Source organism: Megascapheus bottae, chromosome 29 (assembly GCF_031878675.1).
Source record: "Megascapheus bottae isolate mThoBot1 chromosome 29, mThoBot2.hap1, whole genome shotgun sequence".
In the NCBI taxonomy this organism is placed as follows: domain Eukaryota; kingdom Metazoa; phylum Chordata; class Mammalia; order Rodentia; family Geomyidae; genus Megascapheus; species Megascapheus bottae.
This window is the reverse complement of record NC_143537.1, coordinates 16,556,597-16,571,348: the sequence shown is the minus strand read 5'-3', so window position 1 is coordinate 16,571,348 and position 14,752 is coordinate 16,556,597. Positions and strand designations below refer to the sequence as shown.

General features: G+C 41.8%; 1 pseudogene; it reads right to left on the bottom strand.

Annotated features, from left to right (window-relative positions):
- Positions 1-578: 578 nt before the first annotated feature.
- Positions 579-13,076, bottom strand: LOC150044889 (F-box only protein 28 pseudogene; annotated as a pseudogene).
- Positions 13,077-14,752: the final 1,676 nt, after the last annotated feature.

The following is a 14,752-nucleotide window of genomic DNA, read 5'->3' as shown; positions in this document are numbered from 1 at the left end:
TCCATTCAGTTACCCATTACTTCAATACCAAAAAGCATCAACTACTTTTCAGACATTCCAGACGAAAAGGTCACTTATAACAAAAAGTCTTTTTTAAAAAACAAACAAACAAACAAGATAGTGTCCATTAAAAAGGTTGTTTTTCCTCTTTCAAGTGAACAGGACATTTTCTGTATTAAACTTAACATCTAGTCTGTCGAGACCGGGTTTAAAATCCTTATGTAATGTGCATATATGCAGAAACAAACTTACTTTAAACATTATCTGCACAGATAGAAGTTAGTTCCCCAAACATTATAGTAAGGGTCGGTTTAGTACAAATCTATGGCAAAGTAAAAACATTCTGTGCATCAGTTCCATCAGAAGCAGAAAAACAATGTCCCAACTGTAAGAGTTCAAATTTAAGTTGAGTTCTGAAAGCCTAGAAACCTAAGGGACACCTTGCTTCTCTCAGCATCCTGATATGCATAATTGTTTAAGCTACCAAGCCATAATGTCTTCCATCCTGATATGCATAATTGTTTAAGCTACCAAGCCATAATGTCTTCCTCTGGAGCGAGAACCATGTTCCAAAGATGTTACTTTCCATTCCGAAGATGTTTGGATTTCCTAAGAGAGTCTATGGCTTCTGTTGCCTTTCTTCGTTTCCGAAGAGACTCCTCATTCTGCCCAGACCCTGAGGAGTTCCCTACTGCACTTTCCATTACTTCAAGTAGTTTGCGTTCCAGCTCGGCCAACCGTGCATTCTGTTCACCTATGATCTGGGTCTGCTCTAGCAGTTTCTGGTCTTGGTCTTGAAGCTGTTTCTGCTGCTCTTGCACTTTAGTGCGAAGCTCAGAAATTTCACGCCTGAGAACAGTCACCCCAGCTCCATTGGTTTTCACCTGCTGCTGGAGTTTGGTAACCTCTTGTCTTGAAGGGTTTTGCTTGGAGAAGAGCTGCATTGTTGTTAGGGCTGCAGATGGTCCTGGAACTGGAGGAGAGCCCATGAGTCTTCCAGACACATCTGATCCTGGCAATTTCCTCTTTAGAATTGGAACAATCTTCTCATCGAAGTACTCCATTGCCATGGAGGAAATATCCCTTAACTCTTGTAGTACTTCATGAGCTCGTTGAGGGTCTCTGGTAGAATTGACATATCTCAGTACACGATAAATTTCATCAATCACCTTTCCTGGGATGAAGCAACAGAGATTGGAACCCACGTACTTCATAAAAGTCATCTTTAAGAGTGACAACCTGGTTTCCACAGCAGCAAGGATGTCTGCGTGAGGAGCTAGAGAATGGTTTCTCCTTTCCGACTCTCTCCTTGGAAGTTGTGCTTTAACTTGTTTCTGACACAGATTATGGTATCTCTCCACTTTCAAAAATCCCTGATTCAACATTCTCTGACAGACCAAGTCCATTCTTTTACAAACCAGGTGGAGCTGGCTAAATTCCTCATAGGACATAAAGCTGAGGATGTTCTCCATGGCTACAATGGGTAGCGGCACCAATGTGTTGTTTTGTGGCATCTGGTCCGGAGCCATCGCTGGAGGTGCCTGGGACCCTGACTGCCGGGCCTAAAACGAGGGCAGCGGGGGCTGTCACTGAGCAGAGCCAGCAGCCGAAGAGGAGCCGCCATCACCGTGGCCGCCTCCTCCTTCCTCTGGCATCCACTCCTCCGCAGCCGCCACCTTCTGTCTCTTTTTCTTTTACTCAGTCCCTCTTCCCTCCATATGTCTCTCACTTTTTTTCTTTTCTTCAAATGATCTGTCTGGGAGCTAGTTTTCCTTCCTGCTTTCCTGATCAATTCGCCTTTGCTGATGTGACTCTTAGAATTGATATTTTTCTGCTTTTTGGTCAGTGGTAGGTCTTAATCCTGGGCCTGGATGCTGTCCCTGAGCTCTTCAGCTCAAGACTACCACCCTATGCCTTGAGTCACAGAGCCATCTCTGGTTTTCTAAGTGGCTAATTGGAGATGAGAGTCTCATGGATTTCAGTGCCTGGGCTGGATTGGGGCTGGCTTTCAACCTGTTGTGAACCAGCTTTGAACCGAGATCCTCAGAGCTCAGCCTCCAGAGTAGCTAAGATGACAGGGGTGAGCCATCACAGTCTGCAAATTGATACTTTTCTTATCAACAATGTAGGAAAATTGTTAAATGTAACCATAGACAATTCTACAAGATTCCAGTGCCAGAGAAAATTAGAAAAATACAAGGGCATAAACAGATAGAGACATGGGGACATAGGGGAGGGGAGGCCAGGGCTTCCAAGGCTCATTGGCACTTGAGTACACAAAAGCAAGTATATTTGCTCAAGTTCACACAGGGAAGATTACTGCAGTTCTTTTGGACTGTCACAATTTTGACTAAACTGCTCTGAATATCTGAGAGATTACCATGGATACATGTAAAAAGTAAAGCATCTGTATTAATACTACAATCAGAACCAAAAAAGAGTTTAGGAGAGACATTTGTTCACTTCTTCATTTGAGTCTATAAACTAGAGCCCAGAGAAAGTCCAGATGAGAACTTTACCTTACCTAGCCTTAAAGGCCAACAGCAGGGATATGAGTGTGGTTTAGTGGTAGAGTGCTTGCTTAGAATGCGGGAAGACCCAGGTTCAATTCCTCAGGACCACATACACCGAAAAAGCCAGAGTTGCCAAGCGCAGTAGCTCACACTTGTAATCCTCACTACTCAGGATGCTGAGATCTGAGGATCACAGTTTAAAGCCAGCCTGGACAACTAAAGATCAGGCACTAAATAGACTATGAGGCTCTTATCTCCAATCAATCAATAGAAAATGGGAAATGGGTCTGTGGCTCAAGGGATAGGGCAGTAGCTTTGAGTTGAAGAGTTCAGGGACAGCGCCCAGGCCCAGAGTTCAATCCCCAGGACCCACAAAAAAAGAAAAAAAAAGCCAGAAGTGGTGCTCTGGCTCATATGGTAGAGTGTCTGCCTTTAGGAATTCCCAAGAACAGTGCTCAGCCCTGAGTTCAAGACCAAGGACTGGCAAAAAAAAAGTCAACAGCATCCAAGGTTCATTTCCCAGACTTTGGCTCAGTAAGTAAAGAAGGGGAAGGGAGTTGGTACTCCAGTCTCTTAACTCTCCAGAGTTGTCTGTTTTAACCCTTCCATGGCCAGCTCTTAGAGTGTTGTCAGGGTGGAGTTCCAACCCCTCAGAATTTTCTACCTTTAGCGCAACTTCAGGGATCCCTACAAGAAGAAATTCATTCATTCATTCATTCATTCATTCATTCTGCCAGTCCTGGGCTTGAACTCAGGGCCTGAGCATTGTCCTTGGTCTTTCTCAAGGCTAGAGCTCTACCACTTGAGCCACAGCACCACTTCTACCAAGGAATCGAGCCCAGAACTTTGTGCATGCTAAGCAAGCTTGCTACCACTAGGCCAAACTCTTTGTCCCCCTATAAGAAATTTCTATGTACCACCTACCAATACACAGCAAATAATTTGATTTCTCCTGATTGTATTGCCTTTATGTGGTCTAACTTCATTTGATGTGGTAGTGTAGTTTTGTTTTGTCTTTTTACTACATTTGAATATTCTCATCCACTGCCAGTGTAAGTTCGAAGCTGGTATTGATACATTTCTAGATAAAAACTTTTAAAATGTTTCCAAACACTGAATTTATAATTTCAACAGGAAAAGAGACATATACACCATTTATATCCCTGATGCATTTTACAGAATCCAGATTTTCCCATATTCATTCTTTTTGGCACTTGAACTCATCCTGGGCACTGTCCCTAAATTCTTCAGCTCAGTGCTACTGCCCTACCCTGGAGCCAAAGCCCCACTTCCCATTTTCTAAAAGTTAATTGGAGATAAGAGTCTCAGGTCTTTTTGTGCCAGGCTGGCTTTTAACCTTGATCTTCAGATCTTAGCCTCCTGAATAGCTAGGATTATAGAAGTGAGACACCACACCCACCCTGCCCAGCTTCCTTTTTTTATTTTTTCTTTTGCCAGTCCTGGGGCTTGAACTCGGTCTGAGCACTGTCCTTGGGCTTTCCTCAAGACTGGTGATCTGATACTTGAGCCACAGCACCACTTCTGGCCTTTTCTATTTATGTGGTACCAAGGAATTGAACCCTGGTCTTCATGCATTCTAGGCAAGCACTCTACCACTATGACAAACTCCCAGCCCCCCCAAATTCCTTTTGATGATAGATCTTTCCATGCAGTCTAGGATGGCTAGAAATCCTTCTTGAGTTTCTCAAGTTTAGGGAGTATAGGTGTGTCCCATCCTGTGTATTTGTTTTTTGGTTTTTTATAGGTCATGGGGCTTGAATTCTGCCTGAGCCCTGTCCCTTAGCACTTTAGTCCAAGGCTATCACCCTACCTTTGAGCCAAGCACCACTTCTAGTTTTCTAGAGGTTAATTGGAGAGTAGAGTCTCAGGTCCTTTTCTGCCCAGGCTGGCTTTGAATCTTGATCCTCAGATCTCAGCCTCCTTAGTAGCTAGGATTACAGGTGTGAGCCACTATCCCCCACTTAATATACTCCTTTGAAAAGTCTGTTATGTAGTAGTTATAATCTATTCTAATAGTTTGACTGTGTTCTTCATAAATAAGTAACCAGAGACTAAATTTCACATACACTTTGCTACTACTAGTATTTGTAGTAAATTTGTCCCCACAGCTGACCTTTCTCTACTATTACCCCAGTATGTACAGAACGAAGGCCATCCTCAGTCTGAACCATTAGTGCTTCTGAAAAAGTAATCATGCAATAAACTTGTTGTAGTAGTATAAAAGAGCAAGAAATAAATTTCTTGCCAGGCGCGGTGGTTTATACCTGTAATCCTTATTACTCAGATACCAGGCTGATATCTGAGGATTTGGTTCAAAGCCAGCCTTGCTGCTAAAATGTCTGTGAGTCTTTTATCTCCAATTAACCACTAAAATATGGGAAATGGCACTGTGGCTTCCTATGTAGGGTGGTAGCTTTGAGCTGAAGAGCTCAGGGACAGTGCCCAGGCTCAGAGTTCAAGTCCTACAACCCACAGAAAAAGAAAGCAAATAAATTTATTTCCCAAGTGATCGTTATGCCAAACATAGGAAATTAATATGCTGGATATGCTTCACTATATCAATACTTGATACCCCAAGATTTTGCAATAGTCTCACAGTACCAGCACATGACATCATATAAGGTAGTTTCTTTTCAATGGGATAATTCCATTTATAACCTAAATCTATTGCCCCCCCTTTGTCAGTACCACAATTGCTCTACCACAATATGCCACAAGCCATTAACCATTTTCTGGTGGGTAATTGAAAATAAGTCTCATGGAATTTTGTGCCAAGCTGGCTTGAACCATGGTCCTCAGATCTCAGTATCCTGTGTAGCTAGGATTATAGACATGAGCCACCAACACCTGGCTTCCTTGTTTTTTTTTTTTTGGTGGGACATGGAGCTTGAACTCTGGGTCTGGGCGCCATCCCTAAGCAATTCAGGTCAATATTTTATGTAAGTCTAAAGCATTCATGTAGAAGAATAAAATTCCAAACATGGTGTGCTTATAACTCAGGGCTAATTACTTGATAGAAATGTGCCATTACAGAAGCTGGTGTCATTTGATGATGTAGCTGTGGATTTCAGCTGGGAGGAGTGGCAGGATCTGGACAATGCTCAGAGGACCCTGTACAGAGATGTAATGCTGGAGACCTACACCACCCTGGTGTCAGTAGGTGAGCAAAAGTCAAATTAACTTGAAGGTCAATTGCTTTCTTATTTTGAAGATACGTGAATATTTATCAAACTTTCCATGCTATTTAAATGTAAGATTCCATGCCCTGAGAAGTATCCTTTCTTTCTAAAGAAAACCTAAGGTAATTTTATTCTTATTCTTCAGGATCCCTAATCAGCACTTTGACAAAAGTTTTAAATTGTGTTCCCACTAATGGAGTTGGTCTTTCCGGGAAATCTGGTACTAGGTGCCATGCTTCATGGCTGTAGTCTTAGACATCCAGGATGAAGAAACCTGTGAATTCTAATTTGAATCCTCCAATGGCAGAAAAGTTTCCATGAAACTCTATAACTCCACTTAACCCCTCAAAAACTGTTAGTGGAGGGCCAGGAGTTTGGCCTTGTGGTTGAGTGCTTGCCTAACATGTATGAAGACCCATGCATGTTAGTGGAGCTGGGACTCAAACTGGTAGATTTCTAGCCTTGAGCAAGAGAGCTAAGTTTGTGTCATACATCTGACAAAATGAATCCAGAGCTGGGGAAAAGTCAACCATGGAGACAGTGAGAAATGGAAAAAAAGATTTAAGAGCTACCTTGTGAGTGGGATATCTGAGACCTTACAACAATGATGACCTAGCATGAGCAATAATTCTCCACTATTTCTAATTTACAGGGCCCTGTGTTGCCAAACCTGTATTGATTTTCAAGCTACAGCTAGGTACAGAACCATGGATAGGATATTCCTCAGACAAGAACATCATAGGTGAGTTAATGCATCGTCATATTCGTGTTGGAGTCTGAGCCCAGTTGGCAAGTTCATGTTCTTATATACTGAGCAATAATGTTTCTAGTTCCCCCAAGTCTTATATGTGGAACTGAGGGGACCCTTTGTGAATGATCTTTTTTTTTTGCCATTCCTGGGCTTGGACTCAGGCCCTGAGCATGGTCCTTGGGTTTTCTCAAGACTGGCTATCTATCATTTGAGCAATAGCACCACTTCTGGCTTTTTTCTATGTATGTAGTACCAAAGAATTGAACCAGGTCTTTTTGCATGCTAGGCAAGCACTCTACCACTAGGTCAAACACTCAGCCCCAAGAACAATATAGTGATATAATGAATTCTATGTGGCAATAGAGTTAAAGGTAGATTTTTCTGTGGAAATCACTGTGAAACAAAATAAAATGAGAAAGCCAGTTGCTGGTGGATCACTCCTGTTATGCTAGCTACTCAGGAGGCTGAGATCTGAGGATCAAGGTTCAAAGCTAGATCAAGCACAAAAGGACCTTAGACTCTTCTCTCCAATTAACCAGTAGAAAATGGGAAGTGTGGCCATGGCTCAAGAGGAGGGCAGTAGTAGCATTGAGCTGAAGAGCTCAGGGACAATGCTCAAGTCCAGAGTTCAAGTCCCATGACTGACAAAAAATAAAGAAAGAAATGTAGAAATGAGATTTCATTTTCATTGAAACTAGGCCTATGTAGATATGAGGAAACAAGGAGTAAGTCAGGGCTTTATTCTCTGGTAAGGATAATAAATTTTTGCTGGTGGGCAGAGACTGCGATTCAGAATCAAACCTTTCCAGCCAGGAGTCGAACCTAGTGGTAGTGGGCTTGCCATTCCTCAGAACGACATACATAGAAAATGCTGGAAGTAGTGATGTGGCTCTAGTGGTAGGGTTCTAGCCTTGAGAAAACCCAAGGACAGTGGGTCAGGCCCTAAGTTCAAGTCCAGGACTGGAAGAAAAAAAAAATCAAAGCTTTTAATCTAGAGAAGATAATTAGCTAGGCAATGAATTGGAGTATTTCTGGTCTTCCATGGTTTTGAGGTTCAGGAGTGTCAGAAAAGGAATTTTGATGAGGCTTCAAAGTGGAAAGAAACAAATTTCAAAATTCCCACAAATACATAAATTGAGATGTTAGTGAGAAGTTATAACTGAAGTTATGTAGGTATAAGTCCTTACTCTCAAGAACTGTTCTTGCTTAGATCAAAGGCAAACGGACATACAAACCACTTTTGTGGCTTCTGAATCTAGAAAATGTTCCTGTTCCTCACTTAATGCTTAAGAAGCAAAGCAGCATTGGAGCTAGGTGAGGTGGCTCACGCTTGTAATCCTAGCTGCTATTCAGGATCTGAGGATCAAGGTTCAAAGCCAGCCCAGGCAAAAAAGGACCTGAGACTCTTATCTCCAGTTAACCTCTAGAAAATGGGAAGTGGAGCTGTGGCTCAGGGATAGGGGGCTGTAGCCTTCAGCTGAAGAGCTCAGGGACAGGGCCCAGGCCCATGAATGAAAAAAGAAAGAAAGAAGAAAGGAAAGGAAAAGAAAGAAAGAAAATAAAAAGGAGAAGCAAAGCAACACAACATATAAATTATTTCTCGAAAGTAAAAGAAAGGCAGCTATTCCCCTATGTATAAACAAAAAAGAACTGCAGGTATCCTCTAGGCAAAACTCAGCTTAAAACTATAGCAATACATAGTTAGGTAATTTGAATAAATAGTTCCTGTGATATAAAAAGAAACCTAAACACAGAAAAACATTATTTGTAATTGTAAAATATCATTATTTTCTTAATATGTTAGGGAGAATTGCATATATTTCTAACAAATCAATTTCCACTTTTATATTTTAAAATACCTAAGACTTAGGATATGAAAGTAAAGTCCTTACCTTTGCATTAAGGAATATTTGGATCTCATGTATGTTTGTGTCTTTTTTTTCTATGACCCATTTTAGATGTCGGAGTAATGGAGAATTTCTGAAGTAGCAGTTGCAAGTAGTATTGAAGTGGGGGAAAACATGAGATTAGCAACAACTTTTAATTTGATCTCCACACATAAGCCAGAGCTGATTAGTAATAATGGGAACACCTTAGGGATGAGGACTGGGGAGTTCATTAAGTGTCAGAACATGCTTCTGTCTCCTGAGGCTGAGGAGATGCATGCTGCATCTAGGTCTCATATATCTCCTGTTGTTGAACAATCCCTCAGATATTCAGAGCATTTTAGTCAAAATTGTGACAGTCCAAAAGAGCTGCAGTATCATAATTCTGTTCTCCCTGCCCAAGAAATTCTGCAGGGAGGAAGGAAAAATGCTGAATGTACTATATGTCATAAAACATTGTATTTAACACCGACCATCACTACACATCTGAAAATGTACACAGAAGAGACTCCTCATACATGTAGTGAATGTGAGAAATCTTTCAGTAATGAAATATGCCTTACAATACCTCAGAGCAAATCTCCTGAGATGTCTTATGAGTACATCAAGTGTGAAAATTCAGTTTTTGAGAAATCAGACCTGACGTTCCAACCTCGATAGCCAACAGAAGAGAAACCTTACAAATATGAGGAACGTAAAAAAATTTCAGCCCAGAATTCAGCTCTCAGCAGGCATTGGAGACCTCACACAGAAGAGAAATCTTATGAATGGGATAAATGTGGAAAGTCCTTCACACAGAAGTCACATCTCAACAGACATAATACAATTCACATAGGAGGGAAACCTTATGAATGTAGTGAATGTGGGAAGTCTTTCAGAGAGAACTCTTCCCTCAGTTTGCATCAGAGAACACACAGGAGAGAAAGCTTATGAGTGTGACAAATGTGGCAAATTCCTTCACACGGAAGTCACATCTCAACACATAATATAGTTCACACAGGAGAGAAATCTTATGAATGTAGTGAATGTGGAATGCCTTTCAACTGGAAGGCACAACTCAGTGTTCATCAGAATACACACACAGGAGAGAGACCTTATGAGTGTGACAAATGTGGAAATTCCTTCACAAGGAAGTCACATCTCAACACACATAATACAGTTCACACAGGAGGGAAACCTTATGAATGTAGTGAATGTGGAAAGTCTTAAACAGGAAGGCACAACTCTGTGTTCATCAGAATGCAGACACAGTAGAGAAACCCTATGAGTGCAACAAATGTAGAAAGACCTGCAAGTGGAATTCACATCTCAGGAGGCATAACAGAAACCAACAATGTGGAAAGATCTTCATGGAGAATTCACACCTCAGCAAGCATAAGAGAATTCATACACATGAGAAAACTTAGCAATGTAATAAATGGGAAAGACTTTTTAGTCTTTGGAAGAAAATTCAGCTTGCATCACAGAACAAACACAAGATAGAACCCTTAATAAACGTAGCAAATGTTCAGTCTTAAACCAAGAAGGCACAACTCAGGATTTATCACTGAACACTCACAGGAGAGAATCCTATGATTGAAAAAAAAGGGAAAGTTTTTCAACAAGTCATACTTGAGATTGCACCAGACAACACACACCGGATAGAAACCATATGAATGTAACGAATGTGGAAAGTCCATCACAAAGGCATGGCAGAGTGTAGAATGCACATAGGAGAAAAAAACTTCATGAACATTACACATGTGGAAAGTTTGACCTGGAAGGCATACCTCTGTGTTCATCACAAACCTGATTCACCTAAAAGAAAAGAAAACTAATGAATATAACAAATGTTCAATGACTTTTAATCAGAAGTCTGTCTTCAGTACATTTCAGAACATATACAGGAGAGCAACTCTGAGTAATGGAAAACATTTAGCTATATATAAAATCTCTGTATGTAAGCATGAGAGGAAGTCTTCAGAAGTCAACCTTCAGCAAACATTAAGAGCACTCACAGAAGAAATAAATACAAGATAGGAAAACCTTTGTCAAAAACCTATATAAGCTGCCAATGAGGCTTAGTGGTAGAGTGCTTACCTAGCAAGCATGAATGCCTGGGTTCGAGTCCTCAGTACTATATAAAAAGAGCAAGCCAAAGTAGCACTGTGGCTCAAGTGGTAGAGTGCTACCCTTGAGCAAAAGAAGCTCAGGTCCTGAGTTCAAGCCTGAGGATTGTCACCAAAATGAGAGAGAGAGAGAGAGAGAGAGAGAGAGAGAGAGAGAGAGAGAGAGAGAGAGAGAGAGAGAGAGAGAGAGAGAGAGAGAGAAGAAGAAGGAGGGAGGGAGGGAGGGAGGGAGGGAGGGAGGGAGGGAGGGAGGGAGAGGGAGAGGGAGAGGGAGACAGGGAGGGAGAGGGAGAGAGGGAGAGAGGGAGAAAGGGAGAGAGGGGGAGAGAGAAACAACTTCTAAAGTATACAGAGAAGTCCTTCATGGCAGAAGTAAGCTAGGTGTAATGGGAAGCCACACTTTGCCTTGGGCACTTACTGAGCCAGCATTTCCCATTGTGTTTAGTAGTGAAATCCCTTAATATTATCCAGAGGAATTGGACACAAACGATGGGCATTAGTACTTCAGGCTTTCCAAGTAATTAAGAGAGTGAAGTTTTGACTTGTGTCTTTTATAATAGGGAATGGTTTGTGAAGTTAATTTTATTAACTCAGTAATAAGAGTTCTGGCCCCTTGAGACTGGAGTCAGCTAATGTCCACGATGGTCTGGGGAGTGATGGATGGGGAAAGACTGTCACAATTTGAGCCACGGACCTAAGAGCATCAATTTCTCCACTGCTCCCCTAAAGTCTGCTGTGTGTGTGGTCCATGCATTAAAACACAAATGACTTACCATTTCAAATTCAATTTTTGAATCGAAGTTATGATGGGAGATACTGTTTGTTTATTGCAAATTTGCACAATAGGAAAGTGATTTTCATCACCTTTTGCCTCAAGTTATTCATGAAATATTCAAAAACATGTAAGGACACACTTTTGGGGATATATTTGGGGTGTGTGTGTGTGTGTGTGTGTGTGTGTGTGTGTGTACACACGTTGTTTAGCTTGAACTCAGAGCATAAGCACTCTTGAAGCATCTTTGTCAATGCTAATGCTTGCCACTTGAGGCACAGCTCTACTTCTGGTTTCTTTGGTGGGCAAATAAAGACAAGGGTCTTAAGTATTTGGTTTTGGATGAGTAAGTCCAAAATGACTTCAGTGCTTCCTTTATATTTAATTAATCACAGATGATGAAACACTTGTGATTTACTACTAGCTTTCTCTTTTGTTCTGCTGAATGGGTCTAAATAAAGCACTAGTGTTCATAATATGAAGAATCTGTGTTTTCTCACTGTTCTGGAGGTGAAGTTAACAGGAGTATGAATTCTTTCTACCACCACTAATTATTCCTTTAACGAGCTCCCTTCAGAATTTTGTAGCAAAACACAAGTAAGACATAGATTTGTTAAACATACAATAGTGTAAAAAATTAGAAGCATGGCTGGGCACGGTGGCTTACACCTGTAAACCTAGCTATTCAGAAGGCTGAGATCTGAGGATCAAGGTTCAAAGCCAGCCCAGGCACAAAAGAACCTGAGAAGCTTATCCCCAGTTAACCTCTAGAAAAGGGGAAGTGGGGCTTGGCCAAGGGTAGTGCCTTCAGCTGTAGAGCTCAGGAACAACCCCCAGGCCTAGGGGCAAAAGCCTTGAGCTGAAGAGCTCAGGGTAGGGCCCAGGCCAAGTTCAAGCCCCTGACCTCCTCCCTCACCCCCTAAAAAAGGAAACATGGAAAAGATGAGGAACAGCAGCTACTTAAAAAATGATTATAAAAATATAAGGGATGTGGGCTGGGAGTTTAACCTAGTAGTAGAGTGCTTGCATATCATGCAGAAGGACCCAGGTTCTAAAAAGCCAGAAGTGTTGTGGTGGCTCAAGTGGTAGAGTTCTGGGCTTGAAAAAGTCCAAGGACAGTGGTCAGGCCATAAGTTCAAGCTCCAGGAATGGCAAAAAAAATCCAAGGGATGAGAAAGACAACTGGATGTAATAAGAAATGTGGTAGGTAGTTGGTAGAGTAAAATTCAGGTCAAAAGTGATTCTTTTTGCTTTCTGCTGCATGCATGGGTATGGACATACAGTATTTTAAAGTACAGTCTTATGTTCCATGTTTTCATTGTGCAATGATTACATATACAAAGCTGGATTGCATTTTTCTTTGTCATGAGGACAGTCTCATGGAAGGTTATGGATGATAATACATTAAGCTAAAGTACAGAGAGATATTGAGCAATCTCACAAAAAGTCATGGGAATGGTGGGATCTAAGTGTCCCATTGAAAGCAGTTTTAGCGCATCCAAACTTGGATAACAGGAATGCTGAAATCTCAATGCTGAGATTTCTTTTGGCCACAGAAATGCGGGTGGGTTTGTTATCCGCTAAAATGTCAGGTGCACAGATTATGGAGCTTGATGCCAGTTGTTTTTTTTGGCTTTTTCTTGGCAGTTAATTGGAAATGAGAGTTTGATGGACTTTCCTTTCTGGGCTGGCTTCAACAGAACCTCAAATATTAGCTATGGACAGTTATCAAACCATACCCTACTGAAGATGGGAACCTTGATCTGCTGCTTACCTGGGTTGCGCTTTGGCTCTGTTCGCTATGCCTCATGGGAGGGTGCTCATCCTTTGTAGACTGAGATCTCATGACCTCCAAAGCCAAACCCTACCTGGGCCTGGGTGAATACATTCTCTGTGGTGCTGGGTCATCACCCCTAAGGCAGAAGTAGGCGGTGCCACATTTGATAAGAACTTCTGCCTGAGGTAGTCACCTCATGAATGCAGATTTAAATGTGTATTCCATTTCCTGTAGTGGAGAAATCCCCTCCAAATTAGACAGGCTCTGATACAACTGCAGCCCTCCCACACCTAATCCACCCTCGTGTATCCTGGTGGTATGGGTATCTAAGTCTGGAGGGAATGCTGGTTTAGTCCATGAATTAGCTAGACAAGTGATGACAAAGGTCTTGTGGATTACTACGAGAACAATCTAAGAAGCCCTGTAGGAGCATCAACCTGAGCCTGTGTGGGGCTAGAAATCTGATGGGACCTTCCAGACTGAGAAACAATCACATGGCTTTGTGTTTGGCATCCAGACCAAGAGTGCATTACTTAGCTGTAAGCCAAGACAGAGGAGGACATGAATTAGTGGGTGGAAAGCATCTGTCAGACCCCTGGCTGGGGGCTGGTGGTGTGAACATAGGAAGGTAGATACCATGGCTGTGGTGGGGCCAAAAAAAGAAGGATAAAAGAAGCAAAGAAACCAGGTGCTGGTGGCTCAAGCCTGTCATCCCAGCTACTCAGGAGTTTGAGACCGGAGGATCACAGTTCAAAGCCAGCCCAGGACAGAAACTCCATGAGACTCTTACTGCAATAAACCACTGAAAAAATCTGGAATGGGTGCTGTGGTTTAAGTTGCAGAGCACTTTCCTTGAGTGAAAGAAGCTCAGTGACAGCACCCAGGCCGAACATTCAAACCCCAGGTCTCGCAAAAAAAAAGTAGCCAAGGACAAGGAGCTGGCCAAAAGTTAGAGGGACTCTAACTTGACAAACAATAGAATGGTAAGTTGCACTCAGAAGACTTGCACAGAATCTGGAAATCCCTGAGACCTATCTATCTATGTATCCTATCTGTTTGTCTAAATACATATTCTATATGCATTTATAGAGAGAGATAGATTAATAATATGACTTACATACATACATAGCCAGACACATATAGGTGTGTGGTATAGTGCATGTGACTTTGTGTGTGGGTTTCTGTGGATAGGTAGCTCTGTTTAAGAAAGATAAAATATATGGCGAGGGAATTTGGCCTAGCAGTAGAATGCTTGCCTAGCATGCACGAAGATCCGGGTGAGATTGCTTGGTATCACATACTTAGAAAAAGCCAGAAGTGGTGATGAGGCTCAAGTGGTAGAGTTCTAGCCTTGAGAAAAATCGAAGGACAGTCCTCAGGCCCTGAGCTTAAGCCAAAGACTGGCAAAAAAAAAAGAAAGGATACGTGTAAATATCTTTACAAAACTTTTGATATTTACAGGCACCTTTTTCCTTATGAATTCCTCAGCAAGTTTTAATTTTTTTCATTTTTTTAAACCAGTACTAAGGATTCCTTTCAGGGACCAGGTGCTGCCAACTACTATTTTTCTCATGGATGGTACAAGAGAAACTGAGTCACAGTTCCACTTTTGCCTTTTTTAGTGTGTGCTTAATTGAAGAAAAAGATCTTTATCATTGACTTTCTTTCCAGGGCTGGCTGCTAACCAGGATCCTCAGATCTCAGCCTTCTCTCTCTCTCTCTCTCTCTCTCTCTCTCTCTCTCTC